The sequence below is a fragment of the Cyrtonyx montezumae genome, unplaced genomic scaffold (assembly GCF_038088225.1).
Source record: "Cyrtonyx montezumae isolate F1298 unplaced genomic scaffold, pur_monq_1.0 scaffold_10, whole genome shotgun sequence".
Taxonomy (NCBI): domain Eukaryota; kingdom Metazoa; phylum Chordata; class Aves; order Galliformes; family Odontophoridae; genus Cyrtonyx; species Cyrtonyx montezumae.
Window position 1 is genome coordinate 8,419,786 of NW_027071826.1, and position 15,272 is coordinate 8,435,057.

A 15,272-nucleotide genomic window follows, 5' to 3' on the forward strand; every position below is an offset into this window, starting at 1 on the left:
ATAGGTTTATTTAAAATAAGTGTGATATACTTTTCCCACTGTGTAACTGTTTCTCAGCCAAAGTATCAGTGGTCCGACAACATTAATTAAACTGCTAATGAAAGCAGTAGTCAGTGGATAAACATGGGCTGAGAGAGAAGAAGAAATGTAGAAAGTACATGAAAAACATTTGAAGAAGGAACTTGTAAAAATGTGTATCTAGAGTGCTTGCATTTAATTATTTCTACAGAAAGCAATCAGGTTTAGACTCATCTTTTGTACGCAACTTATATTAAGTCTTTCATTTTCCTCACTGACTTAAAGCAATGTTCTTTATTCTTTCCACTTCAAATGAAATATCCACATCATTTGTTAATGCAGGTTGTTGGTTGTCAGAGCTTGTAAGGGTCCTTCGGTTTTGGGCAACTCACTTACAGAGCCTTAGGCTTCAATCCATGAGATGTAATAAGACAAACTGTAATATACAAGCCATGAACAGACTCATATCTATGGAAAAAAGGTCTCACTTTCTAATGCTTATATAGCTCAGGGTAAATTCAACTAAAATCCTGTCTGAGTCTGACATAGCATGAAAGTAATTCTTATTCATTGGAAATCAGATGGAAGCAGAAAAAAAAAGTCCTTATTTTATATAAATATAAGGGTTTCCTCTAAAGTGGTTTTCATTTCTGTCCTGGGGAAAAGGAGGGGATGGAGTTATAGGGTGATCTTATTCCATGTTTTGTTCTTTGTTCATTCATATTACCACATTTTTGTCCTGTAAATTACAGATGGGGAAAATTGTTCCATGAAAGTGTTTTACCTAACTTTACCACCCTGATCTCAAAGGGTGAATAAATATTAGTAGTTTACAATTTCAACTTTCATATTACAAGTCCATAGAAACAGGTTTCACAAACTCTGAATATGCCATACATCCTGATGAAGAACCTAGCCTTAAAAACACTTATTTCCATGCACTTTTTTCTTCTATTCAAAGAAAAACTAACTTCATAACATTCATTGGTGCTAATATGCAGATTTAAATCCAGGTTCTTGATACCGGAGTTGATAAAATGATGTTTCCCACTGTCAATTTTCATGAAAATGTATACAAGAAAAATTAAAATAATAATATTTAATTGCCCAAGTTCATAGACAATCTTTCTGTAGTTTATGTCTCACATAAGGAGAATTCTGCCAAAACTAGGATATCCCAGTCAGTAAGGGATTAACAAAATGATATGGATGGCAACACCCCTGAGTTAGGAGCATGAGTGTATTCAGTGGTGCAGTCAGTCCTTTCAGCTTTTGCTGGAGCCAGTCCACTTCTTTCCACATCTCGATATTCACAGTTCACAGCCAGCAGCTGGCTCCTCAGCCTTATCCTGATGGCACTGACCCCATCTAGCAGTGATGCATGTCTGACTATTCCAAACCCAGATGAGCAGAAATCTGATCCTTGCTCTTCAGTACCATTTGGAAGGTTGTTATCACCATCTAAAGATGTGATATAAAGTAAGGTTCTGTTTTCAAAACAATCTTTTAAGCAAAAAAAATAAAATAAAAAATACAGTGTATTATCAACAGATTGAACACTTAGTCAAGAGGAACATGGAGAAACGTGTCTGTGCCCACAGACAATGCTCTCAGTACTGAGACACTCATATCTGTGAAATACTATGAATATTCCCCGAATTCAAGCACTTTGGCAATAAGAGAATGGACTACACCCTGCTGAGTTCATTCGCAGGAATAATCCCAAAGCTGTCCGCATGTTTATTTGTGTCAATAAGGCAAAAAGTTTGGGCACGTCCTGAATATTTTTCACTACAGATTGTAACAGAGAAGATGTGATTATTTAAGTGGTAGAAGGAAAGGCAGCAGGAACAATTTGTGAATACAAGACATCATTAAGATTTCACAACAGGCTCGTTTTCCTGAGGACCCAAAAGAAAAAATCTACATTTGTCTTCACGCATCCAAATGTGTTCTTAATTGCCACATGCTCTTGAAACACTTAAATTCCTTGGGAAGTGAACTAGAGTCAAAATAGATCCTAAAAAGCATGTCAAGTCCCTCATCCTATAGAGCCTGAAGCATTCATTGGAAAAGAAAATCCCAGCATCTTGAATATCAGGTACTGGAGATTATCACTTGTTAACAGGAAAAAACAAATGCTTGCATTTTTCAAGGGGAAACAGTTGCTGCATATCTTCAGGACCAGGCAACAAGAACAAAGTCTGCAGAACTCTGAAATAAGTCAAAAGGCTGAAAGCAGACAGTTTTGGCCGAAGAGCTTAACACAGACACCAGGGAAGGAAAGAGGTAGTGGCTGGACTCTAGTTCAATTTCTTTATAGGATAAGGAGTTAACATAGTACTTTGCTTTGCCTCAACATTACAGAAAATTATGTATTACAGTTTGGAATTGGCACTCAAAACTAGCTACTCACATCTTTCCATAATAAAAATCAATGCCTACACTCAAGTCCAGGTCTTGGTTGGATTTTTGGTTTTTTTTCTGTTTTTCTGTTTTTAGAAAAAAAGAAAAACACAACACATGATGTCTGGCTTTAATTCAAGGAGAATACTTCAGAACTTACTCCTTGAATTTTTTCCCTTAGTCCTGGAAATAAACCTTGAGAGAATTGCTATGTTTCATGTTGCAGTAACCAATGTTGTTCACATATCACAGCATAACACACAGGGTAAATCAATGTATTTTTGTAGGAAACCATGCTATATAGTTCTGTAAACACACACTCATACCATATAAGACAAACAGGGACCACAGGCTAGATATCAGTTCTGATCTGATAAAGAGAGAGCAGTTCTATTCGATTTAGTGTGACAGAACTCCAATCTTGCTTAGCTCTGTTGAGTGGTACTACTATTTCTGAATTGCTCTGCTTCACATTTTAATCAAATACCACTCCTTTGTGACCATAATATGCTGCTTCATAAATAACAAAGCTTAATGAACAGAATTAAAAGTTGATTAATTGTAAGCACAGTTAAACACAGAAATGCTTATCTTCTTTGCCATAAAATCTGTCTACTGTTAAAAAACTTGTCACTTTCTCTCCATCTCTCCTTCTTTGGATTTTAAACATACTTTACAAGCTTTTCAGTTCCTGCATATAATTCAAATGCACTTTCATTTCTGTCATCCCTGGCCCTTCTACATCACAGAGAAGATGAATGATTGATGGAGATAAAATATTAATTAATCTACATTATTTTTTCAACTTTTTTTTCTTTTTTCAGCAGACAATCTTTATTCTTAAAAAAAAAAGTTGAAAAAAATAATGTAAGAAGTTTTATGCAGGGCATAATTCACACAAAAAATACACACAAAAATGTGTGTATTTGTTTGCTGTTGATTTAATCTTCTTTCAGCAGCCTTACCTGGATCCTGTTTCTTTCCTATTCATAGTCCATATCCACCAACGCATCCTTTGGTTTCCACAGAAATGTAGTGAGTAGACCTGTCCCCTCGAAAACAGCTGTTCTTTAATATCCCAGCACACATGCATACCTGTAGGCAGAAGAGTTAAAGTTAGAAAAATGCTCCCCTTCTTGTACCCTCTAGAGAATCTTCACAGGGGAAATACTGCCTCTCGAAAACTGAATTTGACTGTTTTTAGATAATATTTAAGCTCCTGTATCCCTTGGCCAATCATGAAGAGGGTTATGTTTCCTTTATAATTGAAAACATTAATTATATGTTCTACAGTGCTTTTAAGGAGGGAAATGTGATTGTTCAAAGAATTTCAGTATCCAGTTAAGGAGAATTATTAATTATGTGTCAGCTCTTCTTTTGTTTCTCTTACCAGCACTTCTCACGAATAACAGGACTCAAAATGACTCAAGAAGTTAACTACAAAGATGAAATATTTTTGAAATTGCAAATGATATATATGTGAAAAATCCAGATCCCCTAGACATTTTGAATCTCATCTATTTATTTCTAAAAGGTGTAGAAAATACATGATACAAAGTCTCATAAAAAATATAAATGCAGTGTGTCAAGTGAAAAATAATAACGATTAGTTTAACAGCATCTTGGGTACATACCTTTCATGGTACAAGAGCGTGTTTTACTCAGGTTACAGAATTGAACCAGGAGGAGGTCTAATTTGAATTAATATCCAGGTTCACTGTGAAATATTGATGGGTTTAAGTATGATACCTAGTAATACACTGTTCTGTAGGTCTGCAGTTTGGTTGATGGGGAAAATAAGCTGCCTAGACTAAAATTATACAGTACCCTTGAAAGATTTTAGCAAAGTTTTAAGGAAAATAGAACACAAAAACTTCTTTCAGAAATCCAGACCCCCAGTTCACACGGTGCATGAAATTGCTGTGATTTTGTTTACTGTGTGCTGCATCTTCAAAAATTTTGGAGGTGCCTAACATTTTTCAAGATAGACTTGATCAGATGCGCTGTGTTATCTCCTGCAAATTTGCCTGTGTTCTCCTTTTGTTGCATTATCTCTGATGCACTTTATACACCTCCCAGGAAAAAGGGATTCTCAGGGCAGCAAGGACAAGCAGACCAAACTGGTAGAAAAGCTGAGGCTCTCCAACAAGCATTAGCAACTTCTGCATCAGCAGTGTGCATGTCCACCAGTGTCAAAATGTAGATTTCGGGATAATTTGGATCAAGCTGCCATGAAACAAGCCTAGAAGGTTCACGGAGACTAGTGTAATGCACATTGACCTTCAACCACCACCACAGAGGAGTAGAAGCCTTGCTGGAGTAGATTACAGTTATTGGTAACTCTTGCAAACTCTGTCCAGGCCTCCTCTTTCCCTTTCTCTCTGACCTCAGTTGTACATGTTTAGCAGCTAGATGTAATAATGCTGCTCTGAAGGCTGGTTACTTTGCCATGACAGTGATGAAATCCTTTTCTCCCCATCCCAGGGATCACATCCATTTCACAGTTCAAATACAGGGTATTAACGCACACCCTCTTACTGGCATTGAATAGCAAAAAGACTCCAAAAATGAGATGGAAACAGCAGCAGCCATTATCTGTAAAACACTTTAGTCTTCTAATTATTGGGAAGAAAAAGAACAAAGGCATAGCACTGAGCTCATCAGCCTGAGCACCAGGTAACCACAGTAAGTTGGAGACAATCTCCAGCTCTACTGCAAATTTGCTCTAGCAAAATGCCTCACTATCAGACAGCTTGGCTGAGTGCTTCCTGTTAGTTTTCTTTCTTACACCTGAGTGCCATTGTCATTTGGTGAAAAAAATGAATCCACGTTAAGTATACAAGTAAAATGGCAAGCATCACTCTGTTCTCTAAAAACCCTTCCTGATTGCACATCGCTCACTTCAAATTCTGATTAAAAGAGGGCATTGAGAATCTCAGCTGGCAATGCAAAAGGATAAGTAGACTTATCAACAGCTAGATTTTGCACAAACTACCAGTCTGGGTCACATTCATTACAAAGTACTAGAGACCACCCCTACACAGAATTTAGTATATGGTCTCACACAGTATCTTGGGGTTTTTTTTTGTTGTTGTTTTTTCTAGAAATCAAACCTGTCATGCAAATTAGAGTGCTCTATGAAAAATCAAAGTGCCATATCACCACAGAGCAGTAGGAGCAGCTTAATATTTATCCTTGGAGATGAGGAAATAACAATACTCATGGAAAACTGAGAAGCGTAAGAAGTGCAATCAGTACTGTAAGACAAAAAGCAGGAAGATGCTGTGAGTTGTACCTTGGCATAACTTTGAAAATATCTTGTTAAAGCTCAGGCTTAGATGCTAAAGGACAAACTGTGGGCAAAAGAGAATAAGATAGGACACTTACACTAACAATCAGTGTGAATAGATTATCTGGCCACTTTTATTTTTCAAATGATTTAGAGAGAATGACATCCATTATCTTCAGAAATCAAAATAAAAGCTTTCAATGCAGTGAAGGCCCATGCGGGAAGGTTAATCAGCCAGTATGAGCTGGGCTAAAAATTAACAGTAGACTTGTCACTGAAGAAGTGTTAACTAAGGCACAAAAGTAAATTCTGAATGCCTGTGGAAGACTTTGAAAGAGAGAAGAAATGCAGATTATCTTCTTCAATGTTCAGAACATGCAACAGTGTTTAAGCAGTTTGTTACCCAGGGGCAGAATAAATCTTTCCAGGATGCCATTAATTGTTACTGTTGTCCTGGAGCAAGTGCTTCACAAATTCACTTGATCTCAATCTCTTTCTTTGCATTATGTTGCTATGCTGATGTCACAGCTGTATTTGGTGCTCATTGTCATTTTCTTGCAAGTGAGCTAATGACACTACTATAAAACACCAAGCAGCTGGTGGCACAGTACAAATAACTATTATTCATCATGAATTACAAAAACCATAGAAGCAATAAAGAAAACTTTTTGCAAAACATGTGATAATGTATCCCCAATCTTTTCCCATCTTTTCCCATTCCCAGATGCTAAATCATCTCCAAATGCTGCTCTGGTTCAGATGTCTCACCACAGTGTGCATGTAGCACTCATTCTCTAAAGCACCAGCTTGACAATACATCACCCCCAAAAAACACTTAGTCTGCCTGGCATTGGATCACCATTGTGTTTGGGCATAGGTAGAATTTGTAATAGACATGTGGACCTAAAACTGTAGAGAAAAGTTAAGAGAACCATTTGAGAGAGTTCTACATAAACAGACCTATTGGAGAAACTCTGGTAGGATCTGAGGCATTAGTCTTTGAAGAGGAAGGATAGGGAAATCTACAAGTAAATCCACTATTGCCATGGAAGACAACAGGTGTGTTACAGTGCAGTCACATTACAGCACAGTCACAACCAATCTTTGAAACTGGAATTTCAGTAGAGCTTTGTTTTGCATTTTCAGATCTACTGTAATGTTTTAAGCCTGCCATTCAAAGGTAAGAATGGAGGTTGGAAGAGAAGGAGGGCTCCATCTGCTTTTTTGTTATCAAGAGACACGGGGAGATGAAAATTAAATACACCCACTTATTTGTAGCATACAATTGGGCCTTTGTTCCTTGTTATTTCTTTGAAGAGCCTTATGTTTGGATTTCAATAAATAAATAAATGAATAAACAAATAGATAGGTAGGTAGATGGAGGGAGGGAGGGAGGAAGGGAGGAAGGACAGATAAATGAGAGCCCCAAGGAATATATGGTTTGTTCTTTGACAATGGGTTTTTTAAGATGCATAGAGGTTTGTTGTTGTTGTTGTTTTCTAAGTGAAATTCTGTTTTAGAAAGATGGAGAGAATTCAGGAGAAAAAAGAGTATTGATACAATCAGAAAACACCATCAGCTAAGTCTTCAAAATGAAGTCTGTATCTTATACATTGAGACCTTCAGCCTGCAAAGATTTTGTGTATGTACTTGTCTTAATGCGCTGCCATTAACCCCATGAATGTCAGTGCAACTACTTTAACATATATAGTTGTTGGTATTCCATTTCTGGCTATGGATCACAGCTTGCACATGTGCACAAACATTGCATCACAATCTCATTTGCGCATACAATGTTAAAATGACACACACATTTAGATAGCTAACTTTGATGAGCAAATATTTGATGCAAGAAAGCTTAGACTGAATGGGGTCTTTTATTACTAAACATCTTTCCCTCCCCACAAAAAATCAACTTCTAATTGAAGTTGAAATGAGTACTGCTATTTGATTTGGTAGAAAAAAGGGGGCTGTTGTTTCTTCGGTGGTTTTTTTGTTTTGGTTTGGTTTGGTTTTTCTCTAGATAATGATAAGAATTACCTCCTGTGTCAGTTCTCTCCAGTAGAGGTTCAGCAAGCAGCTATAGAGAAGGGATGCTACCTTTATCTGTAGATGAAGGAGTTTCCCGAAGACAGAATGAAGTATGGGTGCCCTCCATTCCCCAAGACATCAGTACGAGCCCAGAAACCTTCATAAAACAAAGCAGAGCTTGATTACTTCATGGATAACACCAGGCTCCCACTGACTCTAGCGTAGTTTGTGTTATTATTATTGGACCACTGGGGTACCCAGAAGTCAGAGAATTTCAATACTCACACATCCTCATTGAATATTAATGCTAGAACTATAACAGTAGTGGCTAATAATGAAGCTTTTCACTGCCATGTGAATTACACATCAATATTAATGAAGCCTTTGTTAACATTCAGTGTTCTTCCTTTCTGTGTCTCTGCCAGGATTTTAGACTGGTTTATGCCAACAATGCAGACTTAGATGTCAACCCTGAGTGGGTCCTAGACACTTTAGAAAGGGCTTGCTTTTGCAAACATACATTTAAATTAAGTAGTATGACAAATCAAAATTGCTTTAAGTTAGTTGTTCAGATTTTGGTTTTTTTTTGCTGTATACAGGACAGATGTGCCTTTACATGTTTGCATATCATAAAAGTAAGATTCAGAGGGCTGTCTTTTTATTTCAAAATGTTATTACAACAGCATTTGTACATAAAATGTGATACAATAATTCACAGGTATTTATAGTTCTCATTCTTCCCAGAGTCACATGTACCAAGAAAAGGAAAGCATTGAGTGATGAGAAGTGAGGACAAATAGTTTCCAGTTCCATAACAAGCCTGTGATACAGATCACTAAGCAAGTTCACTCTGATTTCTGCTCTTCTACACAGGAAATTGTCCCAGTGCTCTGAATCTTCATATGAAATTTAAATGTAATTGCCAGAAGCATTACCTTATTAATAAAAGTAGAAAAGCATCATTACTAATTATCGTAAGCTTCATTTGCATTTTCTAAACATTTACATTATCTAATCTAACTCTGTAACAGATGCTTGCATGATTTCGAACTCAGCTCTTTTCCAAAATGAGTATCTGACACCAGTAAATAATAAATGTTACTTCAGAATACTGCTGTCAGATGCATCATCTTATTTAAAAGGAATTTCATCAGCCACAGAAGCAGTACATTTTTAATGAATACCAAACCACTAACTTCATTTCAGTACAGTTGATCTACCTTGTTGAATGCTGTATCAACTGATCCCATTTCAATAGTAGATCCTGAAGGATATCTGCAAGAAATTACCTCTTTGAAGGAAGGATTCAATTGATTTGCACTAATCTAATTTAGAGGAGGACCGAATAAAATCATACTGGGATTTAATCGCATCTGAATACAAACAGTACCAAAATGCTGCTAAGTAGCTGATGTAATGCTCTGACACACCAGGGGGCTGATGTGCCAATCTCCCTCCAATTGAGAAGTGCACTCTGCAATTCCCAATGGTGTTACTTGGATTAAGATTTGAAATTGCATGTTTTGCATAGAATATCTGGAACTTAATATCACAGGATAAAGAAAGGGGAAAAAAAAGTTAAAGAAGACTATTCTTTGCAACAGTTGTCAAGAAAGGGACTGACCTAAATACGTGATTCACATGCCTTGTTAGTGGTTGGTGATCAATGCCTGTCCATATTTAAGACAGATTTGGACAATGCCCTTGGCAATATGCTTTAACTTTTGTTTAGCTCCATAGTGGCCCTGCAGCTGGAGTTGAGGATCCATGAAGGTCCCTTTTAATTGAGCTGTTCCATTCCATTCCATTCCATTCCGATAACCAACTCCCAACTACATCCATAACATACAACACAAGGATTCAAAGTTATACTTCTCACACTCTAGTAAAGGAGCATTAAGTAGTGCAAGAAACTAAACACAAGCCCAAAACTGATCAAATCACAGGATGGTTCTTCTCAGAAAAAAATTATACAGTTGTAAGTTAAAGGGGAGAATGCACTGATGTCTTGGCTAGTAATCATCAAAATCAGACAAAACCACTAGTATTGCTTTCCCTTCCTTTAAAACAAGCCCTCCAGATTTTAGTGGACAGTCAGGTAGTTGAATTTCAGCAAAACCGTCATTTTGGCCTGTGCCATTAAGTTCACTGCAGGAGAAAATGAAACTACTTTTCAGGCACAGAAAAAGTGTGTTCCAAAGGTCTGTATAAGTAGTAACCAAACTTTGAGTTAATACATTTCATTTATGGACATTTATTTGTTGTGTAGATTTAGAATAATACAGCTCACCACTGCACTGTGTCTGTAAAAGGGTGATAACAATCCCACCTCCCTAGGAAGCTTGAGGTTAAACTTAGTAATATTTTCAAAACACTCTGAGTTGCTGCAGTTCAGGCAGTAACACAAATGTAAAATACCACAGTATGGCAGCTGTAATGCTTAAATTCATCAGCTTCACCTGAAAATATATTGTTCTAAAGAGGAATACAAGAATTCCTTCTTGAAGGAAGTGTAGCTACAGAAATAAATGTGTTAATGCACAGGGAGTCATTTAAATGAATAATTCTAGCAAAATTGCAGAATTAGAACTTGCAGTAAGTTCTGATCATGTTGGGAAAGAAGCAAAAACAAAAGGATGAAAAGAAAAATAGATACAAAGCTTACCAAATTAGGGAAGTAGAAAGGATGGTTGGACCTAATTGCTAACCTTACTAAAATGCTTAAATTCAGTTTGACTTCCTATTTGGTCACAGTTCTGTTACCTTCATATCACACAACAAGAACACAAAAGTAATTGGATTGCTAATATCTGTTGACTTGAAGACAGAATGTTTAAAACCATTACCCACCAAAAATCTCTAAGCATACTTCCTTCACACCTTTGCAAATGAGTGTCATAGTTATCCTTTAAATTCTTCTTTGCTTGGATTTACTTGTTGGTAGATTATGTAAATTTTCCTAGATGGTCTGAAATCTTATGCAAGTTTCACATAAAATCCCCCAAATTAAGCAAAATAGCAGGTTGTCTTTCCATACAGACAACAGGAAGATTGGAAACAAAAATCGTCATCGCTATAGTTGAAAGATAAAAAGTTATAACATTTGTCATAACTATCAATTGCAATTAAGTTGGTTTTCCTGAGTGATATGGGAATAAGAGCTCTGACAACAGGCAACGTTATCACCACTGTGATCCGTACAAACTCACTTCCAGTTATAATATTTTTATAAATATCTTCCAGGAGTACTCATCATGTTTGAAACATATATTTTTTTCTTAATCTTGGTTTCAGTAGTTTCTGTTAGTACACACTCAGCAGATCAATTTCCTGGTCTTATTCAATATTCATATATTTGAACTATGCTACAGGAAAGAAGAGGATTCATGGATTAAGGTGTTTATTTTATTTTCATTTTCTATTTTCATTACCTCAAAGAGAAAGCAGAATTTCATGATAAACAAACATAGGCTAAAACAATTCGCACTTATTATTCACAGCAGAGGTAAAACAGGATTTCAAAGGCTAGAAGATGCCCTCAATTTGCATTCTGCTTCGTTTGTCAGTAAATCTGTTTGCTGTTGGGAAGGTGTTTGCCATTCGGTTCTATTAGCCATTCAGTTAAAGCAAAGCTTGTAATTATCACTTGTGATAATTAGGCATTGGTTTGGTTTGGAATCAACCTCTGTGTTTTAATTAAATCTCAGGAATTAACAAAAACGAATACAGGTTTTTGTTTAGCCAAATGATTATGCAGTATCTTCTTTTTCATCTTTTTTTTTTTTTTTTTTTGTAGAAGCCATGCTATTTTCTATCCTGAGCAAGCAGGGATGTTTTATTGTGGGTTTAAATGAGCAGTTTACAAATAATTACTATTTCTTCATTTAATGTTAATAGGAAACTCATTCTAAAAACAAATCACTAACCTCACACAGAATGCTTTCCCTTAGCAGATGCATTATCTTTGTGACAACGCTAGGTCAGCCAATGGTACACTATATTACACATGAGTTATTCTTTATTGGAAGATAGGGAAAAAATGCCCTCACATTGCATTTAACCTACCCCAGTAATCCTGTTACAGGAACATTTTGTCCACCAGCAAACAGACAACCCAACTGCCATGACAGATTCCAATTACAAAAATAAATATATCTTAAACAAATGAAACCCTTGTGTATCTAATGGCAGAATACAATAATTACAAAGACAGTTGGACCATCTGTGCATCAAATTTATAGCTTATCATCTACAGTCAGACCTTCCTAAAGTAGCCTATCAAAGGAGTAGAACTTAAAAGAGTTGAATATGTGACTACATTTTTAAATAGCTTCCAAAGAAACAAACACATTGTTTTGCTGATCAGTCTTCAGAAAGTGAAAACTTCGGGTCAAAATTAATGTGAACCTAAGATTCTGGTATTTAAGCCATGTTTTGCCTGGTTAATTCCTGGTAGTAAGAAATGAGCGATATGGGGATACACCCAGGAGGATTTTTCTTTAAAAGTACCCTGTAGGATAGCACAGAGCTCCAAGCATTGCTTCTCCTTTAGGTGAGGATGTCCTGGAGAAGCTATCATCCATACAGGAGGGACTGAAGAGACAGAAACAGAGAAAATAGCTGTTACTGTCATTGAGAATGTTGGAGGAGCACAAACATGCACTAATCACTTTACAACAGAAAAGCTGGCTACATTTGAATTAGAATAAAGAATGAGCAAAATAGGGAACAGGATTTTGTTTTAACAAAATAGCGTGTTGTAGTCTACTTCCTAGGACTCAGCAAAGGACTTCATTCTCAAGCAGAATGTTCTTTGGAGCAAGCAAAATTAAAACTTTTAAAACACATCCTGATAAAGTATCCAAGGTATATCTTGCTTCTAGAATCTGGCCAAGACTGGCAGAAATTTATAACTTCAGTTTTCGGATTTTAAGAAGGCAGAACGTTCACTGCTTTAGTACAAGAATGTTACAAAAGAACATGCTGCAAGAAGTGGTGTACAGCAAGATCCTTTCTTAAAGATGCTGATTTCCCAAATAGCTAACTCAGAGAACTTTATGCTCTAAAACTGACCTCTTTCCTCCACAGAGGAAACAGCAGTTTTGTACTCCAGGATTCATTACAGCCCCTTTCTAAATGGCATTGAGATGAAGATAACAAAGAGACTTCTTCCCTTACCTTCCCCAAACAACAAAGAAAAAGAAAAGAATAAATGGTTATATGCTTTACAAAGATTCAACTGTTTCTTGTTATTTTAACTCAAAAGTTAAAAGACAAATGGAACAGAACAATGACACAACAAGCTAATAATAAAGAGGGAAATGAAAATTTAAACTCACTGCAAAATGGTAAAGCAAGGAAAATTGTCCCAGGCTCCACCACAAATAGCTTACAGATGCATAATGAGCAAGACTATTAGAGGGAAACATGTTCTTAAAAAACTCAGTTGGCTGAGTTTGATGTCATCTCCTTTGAATTTTCTCAGTACAGTTATCAACGAAATGGGACTTTGAAAGAAGAGCAAAAGAGCAGAGACTGAGATAAACCAGCAGCAGAGGAAAAAAGCTAGAACTGAAAAATAAAATAAAATTCCTGCAGGAAATATGCAGGAAAAGTTAAAATACTGAAAAAATGTACAGAAAAATAGAGATGATAAATTGAAGATAAGAAGAATGAGGAAACTGAAGTCAGAGATAAAGAGTGAAGGAGGGTAAAAAAGGAAGAAAACATGGTTTGAACATGATAGGAGAAAACAAAGAGCAGAGAACTTTGTTCAATATTTCCACCTCCAAAATGATCCAACACCATAATCATGAGATAGAATGAAAAGCAAAATAACATATTTTTCCAGCATGCAAGTCCTGTGCTAGAGGACTAGAACTTTATTCGTACCATTTTGCACTAGCATAGGGATGCAAGAGGCAGTGAGGAGACTTGCAAGTACCTTGTAGAAGTAGTGCAGTACTACTTGCAAGTCTTATTCCAGCTGCTACTAGACTGCCTTTGGCTGGGACTTGCCAAGAGAATATCATTCTCAGACAAACTTATCTGAAAGGGAGAGGGACAACCACTAGCAACTACTTGAAAATGAAACCATTAAAAGGTGGAAATGACTTAATGTTTTCTAGCTTCAGGCTGACCATGAGCTAAACGTTAGCCTCACTTAAAAATAATAATAATAACAACAATAACAATAATAATAATAGTGTAGAAAGAGCAGTACTCAAGTTACCTGCCCTCTCCAGTACAGATACTGAGTTCCAGGCATTTAACTTTCGGCGCAGCTATTTATCATTTGTCTTCAGTATACTCAGTGGCTCAATGCTAAGTATATATAGGTTTTACAAACTGTTCCTTACTGTCACAGAACTTGTGAGAATTTCCAAGCCTTCCCCCTGAATTAGCCATAGTCCTCTTCATGGATGAGGTCGGGTTTTTTTTAATAATTTTTTTCTCCCTAAAGGATAAGCTTGTTTTATCACGTACAAAAAAAAATGAAGAAGCCCACACAAACTGCAGGAAGCTGAAAGAATTGGGTGGCTTTTATATTAGATCAAATCCCACATATGAAATAAACCTCCCAGTGACTGCATCCGGAGCAGAACTACAACTAAAGCTCATATCTGCTTTACCTTTTCCATCTCCATCTTTCTCCTTCTTTGTGTTTTTATACTCAGATGCACAGTATAGCTAAACCGGAAGTTAAACTATTGCTCTAAAGCTGCACTGAGACCCATACAAGCAGAGGAAGACAAAAGAAAAAGACCTATAGATACTAGTAGAGATTTACATGCATTGTATAAGAATCCATGCATGGTGTTCTCAAGGTCCCGTGCAAAAGGCAATGAATTCGATGAGACTTTTTTGTTTGCAACTGAAGTGCTTTTAGATGAGGCTTTAGAAGACCTGTAACACTGTCAGCTCTGCAAGTTCAGTGTAGATAGAGCAAGAGATACCAGTTTGTCTTAGCTTCCACATAACATGGAATAGAAAACAATTGTGATCTTGAAATCAGGACAGTCATACATGCCATTTTTTCATGTCTTTTTCTCACTTAGGCATGTGAAGATTGATATTACGGTACGTTGGAGGTGTTTTCTAAACAATCACACTTCTGTCTTTAGATAAGAATCTAAAATGATAAAAAAAAGTTTTCTTCATTCCCAATTGGAAAGACACCTTTGAAAATACAAGCTAATCATGACATTCACTTCTGGAAGGCAAAAAGACTTTATAACTGATATTTCAGAGGTACCGGCACAAGCTGCCCAGAAAACTGTGGGTACCCCGTACCTGGGGATGCCCAAAGCGAGGTTGAATGGGGCCTTGGGAAGTCTTATCTCTGTGGGGTAACCAGATCACAGCAGAGTACTGGGAGTGGATTGTCTTTAAGGTTCCTTCCAACCCATTCTATTATATTTTAGTAGCTCCTATGTTTCAAGTCAGCTGTAAGAGTCTTAACAAAATGAAGTCATGAAAACAAAATGTTTAAGAAGCATCGCAGTAGAATAACTTCGTGTATTTATAA